Here is a 26,552-nt window from a genome sequence, read left to right as displayed (position 1 = left end):
GTGACCCCACAACTCCGTTCCTCTGAAATTAAATATTTATGTCCCTTTAGTGGGCTTTGAAGACTCATTTTTTGTTGATGACATTTAATGATTAATATAAATAGGAGGTGTTACACAAGGGTCTGGTGGATTTTTTAAATTTTATTTTTATCTCTGTGCTTGTTTTGGGTTTAATATTTTCGTAGATGATGATGATGATGATTTATTAAGTTTATATCTTCAGATATGTTGCCTGCCACTTTGTGGAGCACATTCTCAAAAGAAAGGCTATAAATCCTTTGAATAAATAAACGAAATAATAATAATAAAAACCTATCAGCATTGTGGAAATGAAACGTTGCGCGCTAGTCTCAATAACATTCTGACTGCTTCTCATCCAGCAGGACGGGTTGATGGAGAAGCTGAGCCTTGAGAGATCCCACTTGGGCCACCCACGAGAGTTGTCACTGGTTTAGAGTTTCATGGCAGGTAGCAAACAGCACAAACTTGAACTGTCCAAGTCAGACTTGCTTGCCTGACAAGTCTAGGCCTAATGCCATAGCAAATGTTGACGACATCTGTTCAGGAAATACTCTTGGGATGGGAGAGGGCCAACTTCTCTTTACCTTGCCAGAAAAGCATAATGTGGCCTTGGCATAACTGGCAATCAGACTGACTGGCTCAGATGCTGCCCTCTGAGATGCTGGAATACCCTTTTCCTGTAAAGTTCTTCACTTTACAGTGAGCATCACAACAGAGTGATATGAAAAACATCTAACCTACTACTATGTGTAGCACTCCAAGCATACAGCAGAAAGTATATAATTCCTCTGCACATGAGATAGACACATTGCACCCTCATTGCAAAAATTCCATAAATTTGGACCAGGTTATCAAATATGGGGGGAGGGGGTAGAAGGTAGATTTTGGCCTCCCACTGCAGTGTTTTATATGCGTCTCCTAAGACTGAAACCATCCAGTCAAATGGGGGAAAGGTAAATGGGTTCAGTTGGGGACACTATTAGGATCGGCAGTCTGTGTGTGTGCACAGGGTGGGGTTAGTTCCCTTCTCCCAGATTCTAGCAACTGAGAATCCAATCTGCTCTATGGTAGATTCTATTTCCTTACTGAGGAATATAGTGGCATATTAGAATATGTATTTATAGAGATGATTTAACTCCCATGAAGTCCTCCTTACAGAACTATCATTGCTTTGTAATTTTCCACCATGGAAGAAGGCCTGAGCTTTAAACGTAGCCCGTCACAGTGGATTGCTTGATTTGCATGCACAGTTACTACTGCTTTGCTCTCCAGTTAAGCAGTTCACATGCAAAGGGCCAATTATGGACTTAATTGGTCATTTGCACTTGGAATAACATAGCTTTGTCTGCAATCACAATAATTACAAATACACATTCAGAACAAATTTGCATGTTCCTGCTTGAATAACTGGTCTTTTTTAAAAAAAAGAATGTGCCCTCCAACAGTTTCAGAACTTGATTGTTAAATGGCAGTGAGATGAGACATCTTGTTTTTTGGATAGTGGGGTGTGGGGATGTCACGATGTTTAAACTGTGACTCTCAGAGAACTTGAATGAGAATATTTTGTTGCTGCGGGGGAAAGTAAGCCTTTGATTAGATAATGCTGTCTTAAGAACATAAGAGTTCTGCTGGATTAGACCAAAGGCCTATCTTGTCCCATATTTGCTTGCCACAATGGCTAACCAGATGCCTATGGGAATCCTGGAAGAAGATCATGAGCAGAATAGCACTCTCTGCACTCAGCAACTGGTATGCGATACTGGAGTCAGAACACAGCTGTCATGGTCCAGTCTACAGGCGATTGAATTCTCGGCTGAGGACGTCGGGACCGGGGGCAAGATGGCAGGGTGGGAGCAGGAACGAGAGTCCAGAAACCAGGGGTTTGAGGGTCAGAAAGCAGGGAGTCACAATGTCAAGGGTCCAAGGATTGAGAAGCAAGAAGTCACGAAGTCAAGGGCCCAAGGGTCGAGAAGCAAGGAGTCACGAAGCTGAGGATCAGGAAGCAAGAAGCCAAACACAACAAGGCAGGAAGCGTGTTGCTGTGGTAAAGAGCTGAAGGGAAATGCTGACCTTATATCCCTTCCTGGCTCTTGCCACCAGGTGCAGCGAGTTACCAAACGGCCTCACCTGTGCAGTCGCGCCTTGCCTCTCCAGAATAAACTTAAGAAGGCCCCAGTCCTGTGAAGCCCTACTGGTCACAGGGCCTGGCTCCTGCAGGCACTCCTGACAACAGCCACCATGACTTGCAGCCTTTGATAGAATATCCTCTATGAATCCGTTTTTAAAGTCATCCAAGTTTGCTTTGCTGCTTTGTGGAATGTGGCTGTCCTTACGGTTATCATATGACATGTGGCTGGTGCCAAGGGCTGCCCAAGACATTTTGCTGCCTGAGGTGGAACAGCAAAAGGCACTCCCATCCCATTATGATGCTTAGAACTCAAGGCAAGCCGAGCTATTTTGGGACCAGAGGTAGACAATCCCACAAGCACTTTCCCCTTTACCTGGAAGTAAAAATACAAGAAGAATGAGCAAATCTCCATGGCTCTTTCATGACTCCTGAAACAACCTGCCTGAAGCAGCCACTGTACTCTGCCCAATGTCCTCACTTCACCAAGGCTTTCTTATGCTGTGTTATATGACTCTTTCTTTTAGCCACCTTACCAATTATTTGGAGGCAGTGTGCTCCTGTGCTGTACAACGCCAGCTCTGAAGCTGACAAGTCCTAAGGTGAAGACTAGGGAAATTGTTCAGCATCACTATAGCAAATGTACTGAACATAGCACAAAGAGGTGCCTGCCTGCCTACTGTCGTGCTTAAAAAAAGAGAAAGGAAAATAAGGCTGTGCCTTTGGCTTGTTGCCTATTTTGCATACACCCTTTTATCTGTTTACAGTGGCAATGCATTCTCTGAGCAGGGTTGTGAGGACATTCTGCCAATCAGGAAAAAATGCATTTGGCATGCACTTCAGTTGATCACATGGGAAAGCCCTTGTATATATTTGTTTTCAATGGCTGCACCCCCATTTTCCAAATTTGCTCAAGGTGGTTAGTGACAAGTTATATAGATTGAACTCTGTTTCTCAGACATGGCAAAGCTTCACCTCTTTAACCATTTTGCTGCTGTAGTGGACCCACCACTTAATACCAGCAGTATCAGGCATGTTCAGATGTGAACATCTGGCACATACACAAATATGCATATATGGGAACCATCTTGTACACCTGCATACTTTTTATTCGCATCAGAATGCCCAAATATACAAGTTCTTTCTTTCTTTGATTTTTTTACTGAACCAATAGATGTGATTTTAAAAGGAGAACTTTTAAAAATCCTTCCAGCAGAGGGCAATCATGTATTTGAAATGCAGTGATAAGGAGCAAAGTTAAAGGGCTCTTTAGCCATTTGCTTTGATCTCCCTTCTGCCCCACAATAAATCTGACTTTAGAGTCGCAATCGGTTACATGGTTTACATAAGAACATAAGAAAATAACACCGATCTTGTTTCTTGTAAGCTGCTTAGAGGTTTATCTTGTAAGCCACCTGGAGGTTTTATTGCAATCAAGCGGTAAATAAATTTTGTGAAATAAACAAATAAAAAATTGGGTCCAGCACCCTTCTCAGAGTGGTCAGCCAGATCCCTATAGGAAACATACAAGTGGGTTTGGTGCTTTGTGACTGCTCATTGCCCATGAAATTGGTCTGCTTTTCTCCTTTTGTAAATGGAGAATCTAAGAATAAGAATATTGTAGGGAACCTTTGAGCAGGGAAAATGGTCCTTGTACCTTGCCGGACACACATACAAGCGATTATCCACATAAAGCAAGTTACATTTTTAGGATTATTTTTGTTAAAATCATAGAATTCTAGAGCTGGAAGGGACTACAAGGTCTGAATGTTTAATCAGAGAATTGGTTTGATTAATCAGTGATAAAGGTCCCCTCAATCAGATGGCAGGGTTTGTTTGTTTGTTAAAAAATAATACTTTTAAAACATGTACAAGTACAGAAAGCAAGCACCATCTTAAATGAGCTATCACTCCTTTCTGACACAGGCATGCCCCTGCAGATGAGACTGAATAGTGGGAGGTTCACAATAGACAGAAACATGCATTTCTTCACACACCACACAGTTAAAATATTGTTGTAAGGATGACTATCAGTGCTGTGAAGGTATTAGCCCTCTAAGTGCCCTCAAGCTTTTAAGGTTGTTTTTTTAAAAAAATAAAACAAAGTGTGAAGCTAGTATTTTAGCCTTCTCCTCTGTTCAGCTTTTTACGTCTTTAATAATTGGAGTAATATTCAAATACTTCATAGAGTAGGCCTCTCAAAATCAATGGATTTGAGTTACCATATCTACTGATTCATTAGGTCTACTCTGAATATAGCTAATGCTGAATAAAACCCTTGGGTTTCATGAAAGGGGTGGGGGAACGTCCAGCCCATGAGTTAAATGCAGCCTAGTGGACTCATGAGAAGAGAAAACTCCCTGGAAAAGACTCTGATGTTGGGAAAGATGGAGGGCACAAGGAGAAGGGGACGACAGAGGACGAGATGGTTGGACAGTGTTCTCGAAGCTACCAGCATGAGTTTGACCAAACTGCAGGAGGCAGTGGAAGACAGGAGTGCCTAAACAACAACAGTGGACTCTCTCCAGGTCATACTCCTCTCCAGCTGTACGCTACACACTCAAGTGATTTTGCCTGGTTGGAATGTTTCCTTGAACATTCTTGCTTAAGTGGATTTAAAGGGGGCCACTAAAGACCTCTGACTTTTGCATAGCTGTACAAAGACGGGAGTCACATTGACTGTTCTATTCCCCTCTGCCTCTGCCTCCCACTTACCACTGGCATGCAGCCCTGGGTAGGATGGTTTTATGGCGTGCCTGCTAGCAGTACACATGAAGGTTGGTCTACATATTTTTAAATAATAAACAAGAACACAAATAAATCACTGCTGACTTGTACTCACAATTGTGAGGCCTGAGGAGATTATGCCTCCCCGGCTGTTGCCATTGGTTACAGACTACCTGTGACATCACAAAAATACATGGCAGCTGAGTGGATAGAAAGGTAGGCCTTTCCCTCTTCCACAGAGGCAACAGCTGTGGCATTCAGCACCATGCAGTCTCCTTCCACTTGGAGGAGGCAAACTGACAGATGGACGGATCGTGGCTTGAAGGTATCTGATATCCATGGCTGGAAGCTGGCTGATGTCTACTGGTGGCCCTAGCAGAAGTTGGCAGACATTGGTGGGTGGAAGCTGGTGGAATTTGCATTCAGAATCATAGAATCATAGAATCATAGAATCATAGAATCATAGAGTTGGAAGAGACCACAAGGGCCATCGAGTCCAACCCCCTGCCAAGCAGGAAACACCATCAGAGCACTCCTGACATATGGTTGTCAAGCCTCTGCTTAAAGACCTCCAAAGAAGGAGACTCCACCACACTCCTTGGCAGCAAATTCCACTGTCGAACAGCTCTTACTGTCAGGAAGTTCTTCCTAATGTTTAGGTGGAATCTTCTTTCTTGTAGTTTGGATCCATTGCTCCGTGTCCGCTTCTCTGGAGCAGCAGAAAACAACCTTTCTCCCTCCTCTATGTGACATCCTTTTATATATTTGAACATGGCTATCATATCACCCCTTAACCTCCTCTTCTCCAGGCTAAACATGCCCAGCTCCCTTAGCCGTTCCTCATAAGGCATCGTTTCCAGGCCTTTGACCATTTTGGTTGCCCTCCTCTGGACACGTTCCAGTTTGTCAATGTCCTTCTTGAACTGTGGTGCCCAGAACTGGACACAGTACTCCAGGTGAGGTCTGACCAGAGCAGAATACAGTGGTACTATTACTTCCCTTGATCTAGATGCTATACTCCTATTGATGCAGCCCAGAATTGCATTGGCTTTTTTAGCTGCCGCGTCACACTGTTGGCTCATGTCAAGTTTGTGGTCAACCAAGACTCCTAGATCCTTTTCACATGTAGTGCTCTCAAGCCAGGTGTCCCCCATCTTGTATTTGTGCCTCTCATTTTTTTTGCCCAAGTGCAATACTTTACATTTCTCCCTGTTAAAGTTCATCTTGTTTGTTTTGGCCCAGTTCTCTAATCTGTCAAGGTCGTTTTGAAGTGTGTTCCTGTCCTCTGGGGTGTTAGCCACCCCTCCCAGTTTGGTGTCATCTGCAAATTTGATCAGGATGCCCTTGAGTCCATCATCCAAGTCGTTGATAAAGATGTTGAATAAGACCGGGCCCAAGACAGAACCCTGTGGCACCCCACTAGTCACTCTTCTCCAGGATGAAGAGGAACCATTGATGAGCACCCTTTGGGTTCGGTCAGTCAGCCAGTTACAAATCCACTGAGTGGTAGCATAGTCAAGACCGCATTTTACCAGCTTCTTTACAAGAATATCATGGGGCACCTTGTCAAATGCCTTGCTGAAATCAAGGTAGGCTACGTCCACTGCGTTCCCTTCATCTACCAGGCTTGTAATTCTGTCAAAAAACGAGATCAGGTTAGTCTGACATGACTTATTTTTCAGAAATCCATGCTGACTATTGGTGATCACAGCATTCCTTTCTAGGTGCTCACAGACTGTTTGCTTAATGATCTGCTCCAGAATCTTCCCTGGTATTGATGTCAGACTGACTGGGCGGTAATTATTTGGGTCCTCTCTTTTCCCCTTTTTGAAAATAGGGACAACATTTGCCCTCCTCCAGTCTGCCGGGACTTCGCCTGTTCTCCAGGAATTCTCAAAGATGACTGCCAGTGGTTCTGAAATCACATCTGCCAGTTCTTTTAATACTCTTGGATGCAGTTCATCTGGCCCTGGAGACTTGAATACATCTAGACTAGCCAAGTATTCTTGTACTATCTCCTTAGTTATTCTGGGCTGTGTTTCCTCTGCTGAATCATTTGCTCCAAATTCTTCAGGTCGGGCATTGTTTTCTTTATCGGAGAAGACTGAGGCAAAGAAGGCATTGAGGAGTTCAGCCCTTTCTGTGTCCCCTGTTTGCATTTCACCATCTTCTCCTCTGAGTGACCCCACTGTTTCTTTGTTCTTCCTTTTGCTACGAACATACCCATAAAAGCCTTTTTTGTTGCTTTTAACCTCTCTAGCAAGCCTGAGTTCATTCTGTGCTTTAGCTTTTCTGACTTTGTGTCTACATGTGCTGGCTATTTGTTTGAATTCCTCTTTGGTGGTTTCCCCCCTTTTCCATTTTTTGTACACATCCTTTTTTAATCTTAACTCAGTTAAAAGTTCTTTAGATAGCCACCCTGGCTTCTTTAGGCACCTTCCATGTTTCCGTCTCATTGGTATTGCCTGAAGTTGTGCTTTTACTATCTCCCTCTTAACAAACTCCCAGCCATCATGAACTCCCTTTCCTTTTAGTATTACTGTCCATGGGATCTCACCCAGCACTTCCCTAAGTTTTATGAAGTCGGCTTTCTTAAAGTCGAGAAATTGAGTCCTAGTATGCTTGGCTGCTCCTTTCCGCTGTATAGTAAACTTCAGAAGAGCATGATCACTCGCGCCTAATGATCCTTCCACTTCTACCCCACTAACCAGGTCATCAACATTGGTTAGGACCAGATCTAAAATGGCTGTTCCTCTTGTAGCTTCTCCCACTTTCTGGACAATGAAGTTGTCTGCAAGGCCAGTGAGGAATCTGTTTGACCTTATGCTCTTGGCTGAGTTTGACATCCAACAAATATCCGGGTAATTGAAGTCCCCCATTACTACTATCTCCCTTCCTTTTGCATGCTTGGCCATCTGTTCCAGGAAGGCATCATCTATGTCCTCCGTTTGGCTTGGGGATCTATAGTAAACTCCCACAATGAGGTCACTGTTATTCTTCTCTCCCTTAATTTTGACCCAAATGCTCTCACTTTGGCTTTGAGGTTCTAAATCTTGGATCTCTTCACAGGTATACACATCCCTGACATATAACGCCACTCCTCCTCCTTTCTTGTCTGGTCTGTTTCTCTGAAATAGATTGTATCCCTCCATTATTACATTCCAATCGTGGGACTTATCCCACCAGGTTTCAGTGATGCCTATTATGTCATATTTAGTTTGCTGTACCAAGAGCTCAAGCTCATCTTGTTTATTTCCCATACTTTGCGCATTAGTGTACAGACATTGAAGTCCATTAATCATTCCCCCGTGTCTCTTATTTAAGGATTTTTTCCTCCCACCACTAGGTCTGCGTGCTGTTTGCTCCATTCGGTCTATGACATTTGGATGATCATCTTCATCAATTGATAGACTCCTACCTTCAGGAACTCTGTCTCCCTCCCCCACATTAGTCAGTTTAAAGCCCTCCTGATGAGGTTTCTGAGATTTTTTGCAAAAACATTCCTACCAACCGTTGTGAGGTGCAGCCCATCGCTTGCCAGAAGTCCATCTTCAAGAAACTGCATTCCGTGATCTAAGAATCCAAACCGTTCCTGTTTACACCATTTGCGAAGCCAGTTGTTCACTTCCACTATTTTTCCCTCTCTCCCTGGGCCACGTCGTTCAACTGGGAGGACAGATGAGATGACAATTTGTGCATTTAATTGCTTCAATTTCCTGCCCAGAGCCTCGTAATCTCTTTTGATCTTCTGGAGGCTATTGCTTGCAGTGTCATTGGTTCCCACATGAACCAAGAGGAAGGGGTATTTGTCAGTGGGTTTTATGATTCCTTGCAGTCGTTCAGTTACATCTTGGATCTTAGCCCCGGGGAGACAGCACACTTCCCGAGACATCTTGTCAGGCCCACAGATCACTGCTTCTGTTCCCCTCAGTAGGGAATCCCCTATCACCACTACACGCCTCCTCTTAGGTCTGGTCGGGGTTCTTCCGTGAGCTGTCCGTTCCAAGGTCGCCTGCACATTCCCTGAAGACTGCCTTTGCTGCTCGTCTTCATATACCTGATCGACTGTAATGAGGGAGAGATCCTCAAATGGAGTCTGCTCTTCGTCTTCCATGCTAGGGGAAAGGACCTCAAAGCGATTGCGTATTTCTAAACAATCAGAGCGAACCCTGGGCCTCCTACTTCTTTGAGTCACGTTTCTCCATATATCTGGCTCCTGTGTTGGTGAACTAGCCTCCTTCTCAGGGGAGTCCCCTGTCTCCTCCTTGGTGGAGACGGTGTGCTCTGTTGCTTCCAAGGAGAGCTCCAGCTCTCTAATTCTTTGGAGCGTAGCTACACGTTCCTCCAGTTGCTGGACTTTGTCTTTTAAGAGGGCAATCAACATGCAATTGCTGCAGGTAAAGCTGCCTGCAACCTTTGGCAAGATGGCAAACATTGTGCAGGAACCACAGGCGACTGCAGCTGTTCCCTCACCCTCCATCTTGAGAAGGTGTCGTTGGGGGTGACTACAGCGGTCCTCCATCATAAAAAGCGTGAAGACAGGACAAATAAATCCCCCCAAATAAACCTATATCTCCCCCAACAAACGTTTGAGACTAGCTCCCCTAAATCTAAAAGATGGATCAAACTTTTTGTTCCTTCTTCAGCCGCTGCCCTACAAGAAGCCGGTGGGTGTTTTAAGGCTGAAGCAGGCTGGTGTTTGTGGGGGGAAGCTGATTGAAATTCACCTTTGTAAGCCAGCTGGCAGGAGCTGGCGGATATTTGAGAGTTGAAGGTGGGGTGTGAATGAACGGGCAGGGAAAGAGGAGTGAATGTGTCCATTGGCATTCTTCTTGGATACTGGCTGGCAAATGCTTGAGCGCGTGAATGGGAAGTTTTGAATGTGGTGGAGGCAAATGGTAGGTGCATGTGCATGGATGAGAGGTGTGAAAGGAAACTGATTATGAATAGACAAAACCCGTGGAAGTTGGAAGGATGAAGTTAGTGAAGTCACCAGGCAGAAGTCAGTGGTGGTGCTTGGATGATGCTGTTGGATGGTAGCTATCGCCCTCACTGTCTGTTTTTTTTGCTTTTTGATTCCAGGAATATCTGACGGTAATGAAGTTTTCCCAAGACCATGCATGAAAGCAACCATAGGGCTATCTGAACCCCCACCCCCCCACCCCTGGTGAAAGCGATGAAGAGAATTGCAGGGCTTAAATACAAGCCAGCTTATATTTCTATATAAATGCTTTTTCCGAAGACATATACCTTTCATGTCTCTTCTATCTTTTTCTTCAGACAGGTAATGGAAGATCAAATACCTGAGCTTATGGTGTGACCCCCTGCCCCCCCAAATCAGCACACATGAAGGGTGGGCTGTAAATATTTTTTATAATAAACCACTACTGAGGTGCCCCCACAATGGTCAGGCCAAGGGAGGTTGTGCTGACGCCTCCTTAGCTGTTGCTATCAGCTATAGACTGGCTCTGATGTCACAAAAGGACAGAGTGGCTGAGGGGAAAGAAGCAGTTACTAGAGGGAGGGAAGCAATCCAGGAGGAGGAGGCTGAAAGGGGCTGGGACAGGGCCGGCTCTCTACTTGAGTTGCCAACTTTTTGCTCTCTCGGGGCGCCTGTGCCTGTCACATCTACCTAACTGTAAAGGGGGAAAAATTGCAAGAGCTGAAAGCGCTGCAATCTTCATTTTGTACTATGTTCTGCACCAAATACTGCCTTCTAAATGAAATGCAGAACTGTTGAAGATGATTCTGGATATGAGGCTGATAAAGGAAAATGTGTCCCAGCTACTTAAAATAATGAAGAAATGTGAGTTTTCTTCAGAAAACAGGGTGGGGAGCCAGAAAGCAGCTGTATCTACAGGCATGTCTTACTGAACTGGCTTCTTGCGTGCAGCAATTGCTTTGACAAGATTAAGGCCTCAGAAGTTTATTTATTGCAGAAAGGCACAAAAGAAGGCAAGGACAAAAAAAAGAAAAATACTTGCAAAGCAACAAACCACCTGCAAATCCATCTCACATTTGTATTGTCTCTCTGCGTTCTGCTCAGCTTACCCACACATTCAGTGTGACTGCCCCACAGGCTCACTTTTTCGCTCTCTCCCACCATTAACCTGTGTGCCTTTGTTTCCATCCCACGCAGAGTATTGTGGCTTCTTTCATACCGGCTCAGAGTTTCACACAGGCTCTCATTCCCAATCTTTACTTTTAAACCCATTTTCCTCTCGCAGCAGCTTGCGCAGTGGAGACGGCACATTCCTTCCTCTCCTCTTCTCAGCATCTCCACTTGATCTTTGGCTAGGATCTATTTTGCAGCGTATCCCAGGATTTCTGTTCACGCCAAACACCACATTCAACAAACACTACATCACTTCTGGGGGTTTGCTTGGCATCAGTGAGCCTTCCTGGGTCAAAAGGGCCCTTCCCTTTGCTACTCTCACTAGCCAAGGACAATTATATTGCCATCAGCTACAAAGAAATAGGAACAGCCTAATTGTCTGGCGGCTTTTTGGGGTGTGAGGCTGATAGCTCAGTGGGAAGCAAGCAGCTCAACAGTTAGATGCACACCACACAAGTGTCCTGTTTTAAGCGGAACATCCTGGGTTCTGGCTGCTCCAGAGCATGAGTCCAAAAGACACACCTGTCTTTTTTTATCCCGCTCTGTGGCGTGAGTCAGTTGGCTCACACCAGAGTGTGGAACCAAAAGACGGAAGCAAATGGAACTTGCCGAACTGACTGGGAGACTCTGGGACCAGAGAGAAGAGGCGGTGGAAGAAGATTGGAAGAAGTTTAAAGAATATTTGAAAAAATATGTTAATATTTAAATCTTAGAAAAGCTTTGGAAGCGGATATTGGCTGTAGGGTTAGAAGTAGAAGAGAGTGTATTTTAAAATAGTATTATTTGTATGGGGTAATATGTGAAGATTTTTATGGTAAAAGTTAGTGTGATAAAAGAAAATGGTTAAAAATTATGATATATGTAAACTGCTAAAGATGAGGTAAAATGAAAATCAGATAGGGGGGACTTGGGGAAGCTCACCTAACAATGTTTAGAAAAAATAAGGACAAGACAAGAATTTGTTTGTTTTTCTGTTTGTGTTGTTTATTTGTGTTATAAAATGAATAATTTTTTTTGGGGGGGGGAGACAGAAGCAAAACCTACCTTGCCCCTCCCCCCCCCCACCAGCACTTTTCTTCCTTCTCTTGCTGTGGCACTTCTGGAAGCCAGCACTTCTGGAACTGCAGCACTCGCTTCCAGAAGTATTTCTGTGGTACTGGCAGTGGAGGAGCCAGTGGCTTCAGAGGAGGTTGTACCAGTGATGGCATTGGTGGGAGAAAGTCCAATGGGGGAGAGAGGGGCAAGGGAGGAAGGGAGTGGGTGGGCAGGCAGTGGCAACTGGCAAGTGAGCGAGCGAGCAAATGATGGGGGTGGGAGGGGGTCCTGATTCGCCTTCCCAAATTGTTGGAGGGTATGTGCAAAGCCACCTCAGGAGGGGGAAATTTAGAGCAGGCAAATGTTAGAGGGAGGGAATATTTAACCCTTTCTCTACCTATCAATTTCCTTCTGCGACTCTTGCCCTCCCAAGGTTGCTTTTCTCCCTGGGGAATTCCAGTCAGCTGGTTCCAAGCAACTGTCCAGGTTTCCTTATGGATGTAACACTAAATTCTGCTCTGAGCTAGGCCAAACCTTGACTTAGCTTAGTGTGGCATGGGAGCAAAAAGGACCAGTGGTTATGAGCTCCTCCATGGAAGCCTGCATGTTCTCAGAGTCCCAGCAAATCATCGTGTGGCTTAACTGTGTTGTGTGAGGCAGGCCAATTTGTATCTAGTTGGCTATGTGCTGAAATGTTTGGAAGGACACGACCCCAACATCTTATGTGAGCATGTGAGAAAATGAGCAATTGTGTGCTGAAGTCCTTGAAGCTGCTCACCAAGGATCTTGCACAAAAGGATAGCCGTCTTTTTGAAGTGCGTTGGCAAATTTAGCACCAAGGCTTCATCCTACATATGTCAACAGTTCACAAGGTAATTATCTGATACGGAAGCAGTGCAACAGGGAAATGTCTGTTGCCCTTTGCTGCGAAGGAAAACCTTTCATTAGTTTGGAGCAATTGTTAGAGGAGCGCTAGTGGTTTAGCATTATATCTGGCAGAGCACAAAATATTAACACTGGCTGAGCATGGAAAACACACAAACGCAAATACGCAAACGCCATTATCAGCTGGGAGCTGCTCAGCCATCTCAGTGGAGGAGCAGCTATGTGCTCTCTATTTTGCCACTGTGTACATGCACGACACTTCACAGGATAGAGACGAAAGAGAGATCTCTGCTCCCCATGAGCATATAAACTTAATTTTGACAAGGAAAGAAAAGGAAGGTTGAGACAAGAACATGAGCAAATGTTGTGGTGCTACTTAGGCTTGGTTGGTCTATCTCGCTCACTAGTGCCAACACTGACTGGCAACAGATCTCTTGGGTTTGGTTCTCTAGGATTTTACACGAGTCTTTTCCCCCAGCCCTACTTGGCAGTGCTAAGGATTGAACCTGGGACCTTTTGCATGCAAAAATCTACCATGTATGCTCTACCACTACTTTGTGGACCTTCTCCAAATTTTAGTGGTGCCCTGTGCAACACTAAAATCCCCCCCTTGCACTCCACTGTACAGCATTATTGTGGTGCCCCCTGCAGCACGGCACCCAGTGCAGCCAAACCAGTCACACTACCCTAAAACTGCCTCTGCCCATGCAGATTGATGGCTTAGTGGGCATTTGAACCTGGGTCTCTGCAGTTTTAGTCCAATGGTCTAACCACTACACCACACTATTCACTAGGCCACAAAGTTTTACAGAAAGGGCATTTTAATAAAACAATGGCAAAAAAGAGAAAAGTGATACTGTGTACTGAATCATAAGCAGAGCAAGATAAAATGGACGGTCACTAGGGATGGGAGGATCTGTCAATTTCTCCTGATAACAACATTTTTGTATGTTGCTTTGACCAAGGTAAGCAATTTCCTCTAATATAATGCATTTTTATGTGCTGTTTATTTTTATGCATGCTTTCCCCCAACTCATGCATTTTTATAAGCATTGTTTTACTGCAGAACTGCATCACAAAATTTGGAATTTTGAAAGATGGCGGCGATTCGTATTGTTTTGGAAAGTGAAAAACTGATAGATTCGCCTTTAAGTCTGAAGTGAATCAGATTTCCTTCCCACCCATAGCAGTCATTTAAGCCTTAATTTTTAAAAGAACAGCAGACCTTCAGACAGGATGGCAGCGTTAACAGAAAAAGAGCCCTGCCAGAACAGACATGGAATCCAACTGTTGTTTACTGGATCAGGAGCTTCCTGCAGCCAATCAGAAGCCGCATTTTGGTTTCCAAATGTTTTGGAAGTCAAACGGACTTCCGGAATGGATTCCATTCAACTTAGAAGGTACGACTGTATCAGTTAACGTCACTGGGTTATTGGGAGAAAGAGAAAGCTCCATCTTCCCCACACTTTTATCATTCCTGTTATAATCCTCTATATCCTATTTCCTCTGAGGCACCTTTCTCCTAGCTCTAAAGCTGTTTTGTCCCTCCTTCTGTGCCTTGTTCCTCAACCCTATCAAAAGTTTTGCTGCGATACTTTTGAATATCTGATTTTTCATTGTGTCCACATAGCAGGTCACTGGCTGGAGTATATTGGATGATAATGGCAGAACGAGAGGGTGGGGACAGGGGTGTAGGAAAGGGGGTGGTCCGCACCAGGTGTCATCCCAGAGGGGGGGTGACAAAGTCCCCCCAGGGCAGATCGCTGCGCTGCCCCCTGGGTGCCACTCGCTGTACTGATCACCCCCCGGGCGCCGATCACTGTGCCAATTGCCCCCAATGGGCGCCGATGGCCACGCCAATTGCCCCCCTGGGTGACTCCCCCCCCCCCCAGGTGCATGGCATGTGCGTCGCTCTGGTTGCCCGAGCGGCTAGCTCTGCCGCTGGGTGGGGAGAGCTTTGGAGGCAATTTGGCATAAGCAAAGAGAAAGTTTACCCATTGCAGTCTGATGATCTCTTCGGAGAATGCACTAAGTAGTAGCAATTAAGAGTTTCATTTAAAGGAGCTGCTATATGGCCCACGCTACAAATCTGCAGAAAGGAGGCTAGCCAGGCCTATTGCTGAATCATCCTCTGGGGAAGCACAGGAAAAAGGCGCAAGCTGACAGCAGGCACTGTTAGCTCTTTAAGCATCATCATTCAGTGAGTCATTAAGGTATTTCCTATAGAAATGCCTGCTTTAGAGAGGCATAGATTCATGGGCTCTGCATACACAGCCAGACCAATCATAGAATCTCAGAATTGTAGGGACCATGAGGGTCATCTAGTCCAACCCTCTGCAAAGCAGGAATCTTTTGCCCAATGTGGGGCTTGAACCCTGAGATTAAGAGACTCATGCACTATTGACTGAACTATCCCAGCTAGATATAAATACACGGGGGCTAACTCTACCGTAATGCACTGTAATGCTCCCCCTACCTAATTCTCCAAGAGCTAAAAAGTTTCTGGATGGAGTGCTTAGCTAGGTTTCGGGTTTTACAGCATTTTGTCACATTTTCATTTATTTGGCATTATGCAGGTTGAACCAGCACGGTGCAGTGGTTATAATTTTGGATTGGGACCTGGGAAATGGGTTCAAAACTTCATTCAGCCATGAGGCTTATGGAGTGACCTTGGGACAGTCACTGCCTTTTAGGATTGTTGAGGGAATAAAATGGGGCAGCGGGCAAAACCATGGAGGAAAGGCGGGATAACAACAACAACAACATAGGTAGAGGCAGACAGCTAAAACTAAACATGTTAGTTTATTTTGCAATAGCTGGACAGCTTAAGCACCCTTTTAGCAAATCTGCTGCACTGGATAACCCTTTCTCCAGATGCTTCATGAAATTATAAACCTCTTGTTGTGTCTTCTCCACGTTTGCTTTAAATGTAAGAACATATATACCAAATACATGATGTGCTGGAGGCTTTGCAACAGCTGTCCACCATCAAAGATGACCAGAAATAAGGAAGTAATAGTATCTTATTATCTTCCCAAGCTCCTGTTTGACTCAAACTCCTCCTTGTAATGGCTTGCCTTGAAAACAGAGGGCAGGGTGTCACCCAGGGTCTGCAATAAGGCTTTTAGCAGAATGTTCCAACGTCACACTAGCCATCAAAACGGTGTTTTTGTTCATTGAATAGAAAGCGGCTTTTTTGACACCTTGTTTTGTCAATGCTGCTAAAAACAGCACAACAACCCAAATCTCCTGCTGGCCATACAAATGTTTGCCCTTTGAGGCTCCAGCACTGCTGGAAAAAAATTAGGACCCGCCGTGTTCTCAAGCAGTGGAAAAAACGAGAAACTTAGTATGGATTACGCGTTTTAGTGGACCAAACAGTGAAAGAACAGAGCTATTATGCAAACAGCTTTGAATCGTCAATGAAATGCTTTTCCCAGGTATTTCGTAATAAAGGCTGTTCCAAATCAAAGGAAACCTTTGAGCATTTTTTAACTGTTAATCCACTTCCCCTCCCATTCAGATTAGACTGGAGTACAGTAGTCTACACCCTCACCTATTTGAGTTTGTATATGAGGAGCAGCTTTGGTCTCTCCCATTCATAGAATCATAGAATCATAGAGTTGGAAGAGACCACAAGGGCCATCGAGTCTAACCCCCTGCCAAGCAGGAAACACCATCAGAGCACTCCTGACATATGGTTGTCAAACCTCTGCTTAAAGACCTCCAAAGAAGGAGACTCCACCACACTCCTTGGCAGCAAATTCCACTGTCGAACAGCTCTTACTGTCAGGAAGTTCTTCCTAATGTTTAGGTGGAATCTTCTTTCTTGTAGTTTGGATCCATTGCTCCGTGTCCGCTTCTCTGGAGCAGCAGAAAACAACCTTTCTCCCTCCTCTATGTGACATCCTTTTATATATTTGAACATGGCTATCATATCACCCCTTAACCTCCTCTTCTCCAGGCTAAACATGCCCAGCTCCCTTAGCCGTTCCTCATAAGGCATCGTTTCCAGGCCTTTGACCATTTTGGTTGCCCTCCTCTGGACACGTTCCAGTTTGTCTGTGTCCTTCTTGAACTGTGGCGCCCAGAACTGGACACAGTACTCCAGGTGAGGTCTGACCAGAGCAGAATACAGTGGCACTATTACTTCCCTTGATCTAGATGCTATACTCCTATTGATGCAGCCCAGAATTGCATTGGCTTTTTTAGCTGCCGCGTCACACTGTTGGCTCATGTCTAGTTTGTGGTCAACCAAGACTCCTAGATCCTTTTCACATGTACTGCTCTCAAGCCAGGTGTCACCCATCTTGTATTTGTGCCTCTCATTTTTTTTGCCCAAGTGCAATACTTTACATTTCTCCCTGTTAAAATTCATCTTGTTTGTTTTGGCCCAGTTCTCTAATCTGTCAAGGTCATTTTGAAGTGTGATCCTGTCCTCTGGGGTGTTAGCCACCCCTCCCAGTTTGGTGTCATCTGCAAATTTGATCAGGATGCCCTTGAGTCCATCATCCAAGTCGTTGATAAAGATGTTGAATAAGACCAGGCCCAAGACAGAACCCTGTGGCACCCCACTAGTCACTCTTCTCCAGGATGAAGAGGAACCATTGATGAGCACCCTTTGGGTTCGGTCAGTCAGCCAGTTATAAATCCACTGAGTGGTAGCATAGTCAAGACCGCATTTTACCAGCTTCTTTACAAGAATATAATGGGGCACCTTGTCAAATGCCTTGCTGAAATCAAGGTAGGCTATATCCACTGCGTGGATTCATATCAGTAGGCGTTCCCTTTTGTGATGGTCTCTGCCTTTGAATGTGCGAATTCTTTTATGCTAGTTAACTACTGATAGGGCATGTGCAGAGATAGCTGCTGCATACCTTGGGTTAAAAACAGGAGAGAGAGAGAGCACAATTTAATCTTTATTGGTTTTAAATATTGAATCCACTCACCACAAAAAGAACAAAAGAAGAAAACAAATCACACCCTATACAAAGAGAATGTTACTTATAAAATAAAGTTCTTCCATGCATTGGGACTTTCGTCTTCCTCAGTATGGGCCCTTTGTTTTCTTGTGGACTGCATATTGTATACCATTTAATTTATCATAAATTTTCTGTAATCTTTGTAGCATATAACATTGCAGAAGTTAATCAAAGCATGTCAAAGGTTTCATATGTGAACAATGTTCTTTTAAGTATACCGGTAATTTGTATATATCCCATTCTTTGTTAAACTTTTGGTTTGTCTGGTTCCTAATTTTTCCTGTCATCTTTCCCAATTCTGCATATTCAAATAATTTCGCCTGCTGCTCCATTTTAGTTGGTATTTTATCTCCCTTCCACCATAAAAAAACATAATAATCCCTGACCAAAAAAGTGTGCAAAAGCACATTGTGCAGCTTTCTGGTTTTGTGCAAATCTGAGGGACCAAAAGGGGAAAAAATATTTAGGAGCACACCAGAAAAAGTTACAAGTGCAGTCAGAAAGGAAAAGAAAGTATTAAGTAAGTAGCAGGCATGGAAAGAGGTGCAGCAGAAGGGATTATTGATCCAAACACAGTGAAACAAATCATCCACGATCCATGTGGAGTGGCATGGAGCCTCATTTCCCCCAGTTTATCTAATTACCCTAGTATCAGGTTATTGGCATCCGTCTCGAGAGACAATGAAGTGCACCTCCAGTGCAGACTCTCCAAATGTTCCTATTTTCCAGGGACATCCCTGATTTAGAGAAGCCATTCCAGTTTTTAATTTGATCCCAGAATGTCCTGCTTTTCTTTAGGATGTCCTTATTTTCATTGGAGAAATATTGGAGGATATGGAGTTATTCAACCCCTGAGCCATCTGAAGGCAATCCTGTATAGGGATTTTTTTTTATGTTTAATGTTTTATTCTGTTTTTATATATGTTGGAAGCTCCCCAGAGTGGCTGGGGCAACCCAGTAAGATGTTTGGGGTATAAAAAGTAAAATTATCATTATGGAGTGGGACGTCCCTATTTTTATCGGAGAAATGTTGAAAGGTATGCCAGTGATGCAGTCAAACCACTGGAGAATCATAGCACCCGCTGTGGCTGTAGAGACTGGTAACTCGTAACTGCTACCTCTCACATGGTTTTTGCTGTGTTAGCAGCACCGAAGTGACCTCTCAGGGGCACGAGCCTGGGCAAAGTGTGTGGAAGTCCTGGGCTGCCCAGATGACAAGACCCCCATCTCGGCCTCATTGATGTGGTCCAAAGGAAAGCAGAGCAATACGTTTGGCACAAGCATGGCTGCAGGAGTTGCCGGAATGTGGCGTACAAGGCACCACCACCCAACCTTTAAGGGACTCCACTCTGAATTTTTGTAGGGTTTACTGTGGGAATGTTAAGGGAGGCAGGAGAGGATATGTTGTTTAACTATATCCTTTCCAACTTGTGTTAACAAGTTCCACAATTTAGCGGAGTAACATTTCCCTTTTTAAACTCGTGCAGCGGATAGCATTTGCCAGGCTTGTATAAGCCTCTAAAATAAGTTTCCTGGTAATTTCCCATTTAGTCCCTCATAAAAAGATAGACGACACAGTCTTCTATAAAAGTATAAAAAGAGTTTACTCACTCACTCATTCTGTTCACAGATGGATCCCAGAAGGCAGACTTGAGTTACAAAAGTAATATACCTGGAAACTATCCCATAAGGAGATAGCTCCTCAGATTAAGCAGATGTTGCTTCTTCGAGGAATGGAGTCAAAGAGAGATAGATGGCTGTCCTGCTCCGTGCTTTTGTCGTTACCTGCATAGGGAAGGTCACACCCACCTCTGGTCACATGTAGAGAAACAGGAAGTTTACCTGCTGGCTGGACAAACATTCCTCCTCATGTGTAAACATTCACTCTGGGAATGTTGTATTTGACTTCTCTGTGTTTTACATCCCACATATACTCCTTAGCCTTTTCTCCCGAAGATGTACTGCAAGGCAGTGGGTATCAGGTAAACCCAAATTTACAGGGAAAAAGCATGGGGACTGGTTTTGTATGAGGACTACACAAATTAATGGGGACCCACACAGTAAACTCCAGTGTGGAGAAGTCCCTACACAGACAGACATCCCTGTATTCCTCCTAGATGCTTTTAAAGCCCCATCACTCACCTCAGCCCTCTCTGCTTCTCTTCCTCTGTTCACCACACTCAAAAACTTCAGGTTCTATTATTTCCTTCTTTTGCACACACAGCTAGCTTGCCCCTCCCTTTGGAGTGAGGGGATAAGGATGAGTCACTAGCATGTCCTAGATTTCCTGGGCTGTTGGCCTTTCTTTTTCCTAACAAAAGAGCATTATTAGCAGTCATTCTGGTATCATAGGCCCAGATTCAACTGAGTAGATGCACTAGTGGGAGCCAGCGCAAGGAGTCCTACTAGCACAATGGGACTTTCCACCCTCTCCTCTCCTATGCCCCCCACAAATAAGCCCTGTGGGGCCCAGGAGAAGCCCCAGACAGCATGTGGGGGAAAGAGAGGGGAGTCCATTGCGTTGGGGAACCCGAAATGCTTGCACTGATGGAACGATTGGGAGAACACAATGTCTAATTCTCCCCATCAATCCTTTTTTCTCTAACCACTCAAACTCACAACACAATATACGTTTTTGGAGCTTCAGGGTTAAGTTATACCAATGCAATAGAGTATTAGACGAGAACACAGCTGTGGTGGGAATATCAGAAGTCTGGGAGGACTGCGATTATCAGCTGGGACACGGGTATACCTGGGTGTAGAAATGTATAGAAAGGATAGAGTAGAGTGTACTAGCAAGGGTGCTGGTCAAGATGGCAAAGAGGAGATTGAGTGCAATAAACTGGAAACTTCAGGAGGAATGAACTCCGCCAGCTAATCATTCTGGGTAGAAATATCAGGCCAAGAACAGAGACAAAACTAGAATTAGTTAGTTCTGCCTGTTATGGGCTGTGGTTCCAAGCACTGCTGGATTCCTGGCCTTCTGTCCGACTAGCCCCAATAGGCACCAGCCGCCTCTGCTAGCCCCACAGCTATTAAAGGTGCAGGATCCCTGTCCCCCTTCAACCCCTTGTCACCCTAAATCAGGGAGGCAGCCCAAAGAGAAATGTGACAATAACTGGTGGTGACTTCACTTATCCTCACAGTTCCCAAAGGGCTTAGCTGCAATTACGTCTCTAATCAGATTCTAGGCATCCTCTGGGACAACATGAGACATGTATGAGCACATTTCATGAGTCTTGTTTTGTTGTTGTTTCTAAATAGCAGGCATAAGGGCTGCAGTGCATGGGAAAGGGGTGGTTAAGGGTGAAGTGAGGGGGGGCAATTTTCAGTCTGGGAAGGGTAAAATCCTCCTTCCCATGTGCTGTAGTCCCAAACTTGGTCCCACTATGCCTATTTCTTTCTTTTTTTCCATGACATGCAATCATGTTTCTCATATTGTCTAGCAGGCTGTTACATTATCACTTAATAGTCTATTCCACCCTTCCTCCCAGAACAGCCCCAAAGCAAGATGTCTCTCTCTGAGTAACTCCATGACTGTTTTAAGACACAGTCACTTTCATATCTAGACACATCTTTGACATGGAAGAACGCCTACTCTTCCCGCTTAATGGATGGTTGGTAGGGTTGCTTCCTCCTCTCTCCAACACCAGATACATGCTTTGCAATCTCTCAGTGCACTAGAGGGCCATGTGCAAAAGAGGACAGGGCTTCTGTACCTTTAAGAGCTGTGTCGAAGCAGGACTTTCAGCAAGTGCAGCTTGCCATGCAACTATTAAAGGTGCAGGAGTCCTGTTGGTTGGTTGGTTGGTTGGTTGGTTGGTTGGTTGGTTGGTTTTTAATACACCAGACCACCCTATGGTGTGCTGGAAGCAGGGCAGGGAAAGAAGAGAGAAATTGTAGGAAGAGAAGAGGCGGGAGAGGAGCAGGATTGTCAACTAGCTAGCAATAAACCAGCCTGGCACACTTCTGTGTCTTTAATGGAGCTTTCCACATGCAGAAATCGGCAGGTGCATGTGGCCTTGAGCTAAAGATTATTGCTTTCTAATTACCACAGATCAATCTGCTGTTGAAAAGTTGGCATTCCTCTAAAAGCATGATAACTGCTTGCCTTCTCATAGGATACAGAGTTTTAGACCTTGGAATGCATTTGCTCATTCTAGTACTTTATGCTGGGAGGTTTAAAGGGGCGCCCAGATGTATCGGGTGTCCAGGTGTCGGAGGTGGGAGCAGTTAATTCTTTATTGAAAGAAAGAAAACAGCACAGGCCTAGTGAGCACAGCAACTATTCCCAGCAGGTCTCATCCCAATCAGGTCCCCGCCTTCCCACAGCTCCCCAAGTCTCCTCCTCCCCATTGCAATCTGAGACTTCTTGGTCTTGTCTGTCTCTGCTCCGCCCTCTTCATCCCTCTGATCATTCATTGTCATCCCACCACCAACCCCCTGATTCTGAGTCTTCTTTCCTTGGGGGTTCCCTTGGATGTTCCCCAGCTGACGCCTCCCACCACTCATTTGCATCCATGACACCAGGACAAGAAACTGCAATCCTAATGCTACAGGGAAGGGACATGCCCTGTGAACTATAGTTTACCCCCACAGAGCTAAAATTCTCATCATGCATAGCAAACTACAATTCCCAGATGTCTGGGAATTGTACAGAACAATAGCCTTCCGGTGAGGCATGCCCAGGCTTGTGCTCAGTGGGGAAAAATAACAATTGTAAAGGAGGGTGAGAGTCAGGCTGCTGTTGAAGGCAGAAGCAGGGCCAGTGAAAAAGGTGGCAACCCTGTCAGTCAGGGAGTGTTTGGGACAGAGCAGTCCAGCTGGGAGAAAACCTGGTTCTTAGTGATAAAGAGGAAAACATAAAAATGGAAGGAAGAAAGATACAGTGGTGCCCCCCAAGACGAACGCCTCGCAAGACGGAAAACCCGCTAGACGAAAGGGTTTTCCGTTTGGGAGGCGCTTCGCAAAACGAATTTCCCTATGGGCTTGCTTTGCAAGACGAAAATGTCTTGCGAGTTCCTGCGGGTTTTTTTCCCTTCCCCCCTTTTTCTAAGCAGCTAAGCCGCTTATCAGCTGATCAGCTGATAAGCCGCTAAAAGCCGCTAAACCGCTAATAGCGCTAATCCGCTAAGCTGTCAATGGGCTTGCTTCGCAAGATGAAGAAACCGCTATACGAAGAGCCTCACGGAACGGATTAATTTTGTCTTGCGAGGCACCACTGTATATGGGATGACTTCAAACAACCTCCCAACTTGTTGTTCAAGAGCTGCTTGGTTCAGGGCACGGTGGTGATGCTTTCATCACTGGCCATAGCTGTCAACTTTCAGATTTGAAAATAAGGGATCAGCAGCCTCACCTGTGCTGGGGCCAGTCTATGGGATATCTAACAATCCGGGATAGCTGCGGGAAACGGCGCTGGAATAAGGGAATTTCCCGCAAAAAAAGGGAAGGTTGACAGCTATGTCGCTGGCAGAAGGGGTTGCCAGAAAGAACCAGCCCAGCCTGCTCCTATGCCTTTAGCCACACCATCTGACATGCAGAAATTCAGCAGGCGATGCTTTTCTTCACATGGAAGTGAAGTGGTCACGGGTGGGTAGGTGGGGTGGAGTCCTGCCAGCTGTGCCTTTAACAGGAGCCTAAAAGTTTGCAGTCATTTAGGGTTGCCAACGTATTTCCCCCCAGCTACTGTGCCTTTAACAGCAGCCCGAAAGACTCTTCATAGCATGATCATTATTGCTTGCTGATGCCATTCAATCTGCTGCAAAAAGAAGGTGGTAACCATAACATAAAAACAGGTTATGAGTGAAGACTCTGGGCCTTTAACTGCCACCTGATATGCAGAAGTTAAGCAGGTGAAGCGTTCCCTGGCATGAACTGGAAAGGTCTCTCCTGCTTAACTTCTGCCTGTTTGGCGTGTTCTTAGTAGCTGAGAAGCAGTCTGGTAGCAGAATCTGTGCAGCACACAGTGAACGGGGGCTACATCTTGTCTTTGGGTATTTCCCGGCAGTGGCAGCTGGGCTACTAATTATAGCAGGTTCGCTTGGCCTCAGATAACCCTTAAAGGAGCCCATCTCTTCTCTGCCCAACCTAATCTGTCCCTCATCAGTTTTTGTAGCCATTACTGTACAGCGTCCTCTGTTTCTGCAACGTTTCACCATCCTACATAACAGCAGCCGAACAAATGTTTCCAAGCCAGCCTGCTACTAATACTACTAATTGACCTGACACTTTGGACTTCCTAGGAGAGTTTTAATGCTCTGTTTTTAAATAATTAACCCCAAAATGTTTTTTAGGAATGTAAAATATTAATCACACATTCCTCCTCCAGGTTTCATGGTAATAGATTACAGAGTAGGGCTGGTCCAACCCAACACTCCGCAGAGAAGGGAAGAGAGAGGCAGGAGTGGACAGTTTCTTTGGAAGAGACGCCTATCTCTTCCCTGCCCAGCCTCCAAGGTGAAATCTGCTGGCACAGACCCAGCTGTTTGATCAACATCTTAGCTTGCTTAGCCAGGCCATGCACTTGTGCGCAGGGGATCCTTGCCTTTGCAGCATGCTGATTTGAACGCTGACATTGTCGCAGAAAACGAAGTCTGAGTACTTCATCCAGTAGGAGCCAGCACAGCGTATATGGATGAGCAGCATCAGGCTGTGGCGAGGCCTGGGACATTATGGGATGGGGATGGCTCTGCAGATGTGTGTGTACTTGTGGAGTCACTGCTGCCAACCCAGAGCTCCCACAGCCTTCCTGCCACCTTGCCTTGCCCCTCTGCATCCTGATGAGGGCAGCACTGCCACTGACAGGACACAACTGCCTCCATTCCCTCTTGCAAGTTGCTGCTAGCCCTCAATGGATGTCTCTGATGGACTCCAGCAAGTGTACTTAGTGAATGAAGGAATTCTGAGCTCTGATCACCTAAGGTTGTGATTGTAGTTCAGGCCTCGGGGTGAAAGGGAATTGCAAAGAGAGAGGGGGGGGAGTGCATTTGTGTGTGTGTGTGTGTGTGTGTGTGTGTGTGTGTATGTATGAATGACCAAAAGTCTGGCACTGGCAGCTGTACTCATTTTCAGCTTCCATGCTCAGCCCTTGCATTATCTCCTCAGATTTATAGTTCTTCCAGACATGTGTGTTTCAATTCAAGGCTCTTTTCCAGCAAACCAACTTGGTCATTTCCCCCCTCTTATGAGAGATAATTGGCTGAACGTAGGCTGCAAAATGTCGCATTACCATATAAAGCTGCTTTAAGGATCAGCCGAGTCACCTTGGAAATGCAAGTTGTTTAAAACAATTAACTCATATTTAATCCATGTGTTTCTAATCTAACAATGGCTTAAGTTTTTTTTTTTCCCTGAGGACCGGCTGACTACTTCTTTTTCTGCATTTGTCACAGGCATACCTGCCTCTCATAATCTCCTTGCCATGTTAATTGCCATGGGTTGTTTTTTAAAGTCCAGTAGCTTGCCCAAGTGTAAGGTCAAGAATAGATCAAGTCTGGAGCTCATTCTTCAACCCCAGCTTGGCTTGCCACTTTCTTCTTCTTTTCACCACGGAAAGTCTCCCATGCCTTTAATATGTGCATGAGAGTGAGGGCTCGTCCATGCGCCCCTTGTCCCATGCCCAGCAGCCACAGTCAGGGAGAGAAACTTGGTGACAAAGAGATAAGACACAAATTAAGGGTGCAGCTACCAGGAAGTGACTCAGCACAATCAATAGAGAGACAGAGAGTTAGAAGCTGAATGCAAGCTTGTTTGAATAAAGTTATTTGTTTTATATTATTCACCTGTGATTATTAATATAACTAGCACCACTCGAAACAAAAGGGAGGGCATTTGCCAGTATCTTTTTTTATGGCAAGGCACCATTATGGAAACAAATGGTTTTAAGTAGGCCTTTGTAATCTGTGACTCACCTAACAGAATGCAGCCCTTTGAACAACATGGCAACCCATCAAGGGCTCAACAACCTCTATTTTTGCTGCTTGACTGAGACCCCGCCAGGTTCCCTCAGATGACCTCTTCACTGAGCATGCACAAAGCTTATGTGGAGGCTGGGCCCTGTCTGGTCGTCACTGGGCATTCATCCTGATTGTGTGTGAGATGGTTATACAACCATATGTATTCATCCTGATTTGCTTGCGGAGTGTTTATATGCCTTTCTGTTAATCATTCATTCACCTCACACTGTTTAGTGCATTTCCCTGACACTTTTCTGACTTGAAAAAGTCTCTCTGTGTTTTTAAGAGCATTTGTTGTGCTAGGATGACAAAAGCTTTAATCCACTTCAATTGCACAAAGCTAAATTTCTGGTATGCATCCCTCCTGCAAAATGTTGACAGCTAGAGGAAACCTGCAAAAATGGGAAAGTTTCCAAACAGCTGGCAAGGCACTATAGGTTAGTGGGAAGACTGCTTGTATCTGGAACGCAATCAAGGCTTGGGTGAAGACATATCTGTGCAAATAAGACAACATCTTATACACCAACCCACTCCTAAAAAGGATTCTTAACTGATCAGGGTGGAGAAAGCCCACCCCCCTCCCATGCATTCCTGTGAGACGAAAATCCTAGTAAAGGGGCACATGACCCTGGACTCTTCCCACACATGCAACACAGCCAGATTTTTCTGACATGTACATTACATGCCACCTTGGCAGGACCTAG

The sequence above is a fragment of the Podarcis raffonei genome, chromosome 1 (assembly GCF_027172205.1).
Source record: "Podarcis raffonei isolate rPodRaf1 chromosome 1, rPodRaf1.pri, whole genome shotgun sequence".
NCBI classification, from domain to species: domain Eukaryota; kingdom Metazoa; phylum Chordata; class Lepidosauria; order Squamata; family Lacertidae; genus Podarcis; species Podarcis raffonei.
Note: the sequence above shows the minus strand (reverse complement) of the source record.